Source organism: Zeugodacus cucurbitae, chromosome 5, assembly GCF_028554725.1.
Source record: "Zeugodacus cucurbitae isolate PBARC_wt_2022May chromosome 5, idZeuCucr1.2, whole genome shotgun sequence".
Lineage (NCBI taxonomy): Eukaryota > Metazoa > Arthropoda > Insecta > Diptera > Tephritidae > Zeugodacus > Zeugodacus cucurbitae.
In genome coordinates this window covers 2,031,873-2,032,118 of record NC_071670.1, presented here as the reverse complement: position 1 = coordinate 2,032,118, position 246 = coordinate 2,031,873, and positions in this window count along the sequence as shown.

Sequence of the window (246 nt, the reverse complement as noted above, 5' to 3'; positions counted from 1 at the left end):
GTTGGAAATTGTCAAATGGATTCATAAATATTTATCTGTGTCTGTGTGTGTGTGTGGCAATCAGGGACATTTCCATGTAAGTCGACGGATTTATTACGTGGCGTAGCGGAGATTTAATACGTTTTGATCTTAGCAATAAATTTTTTTTATTTTATTTATTGCTTTATATATAAAATATTATTTTAATTTTATTATTTATAAAATTTTAATTTTGAACTTCGTTAATACTTTTTTTATTTTACTTAT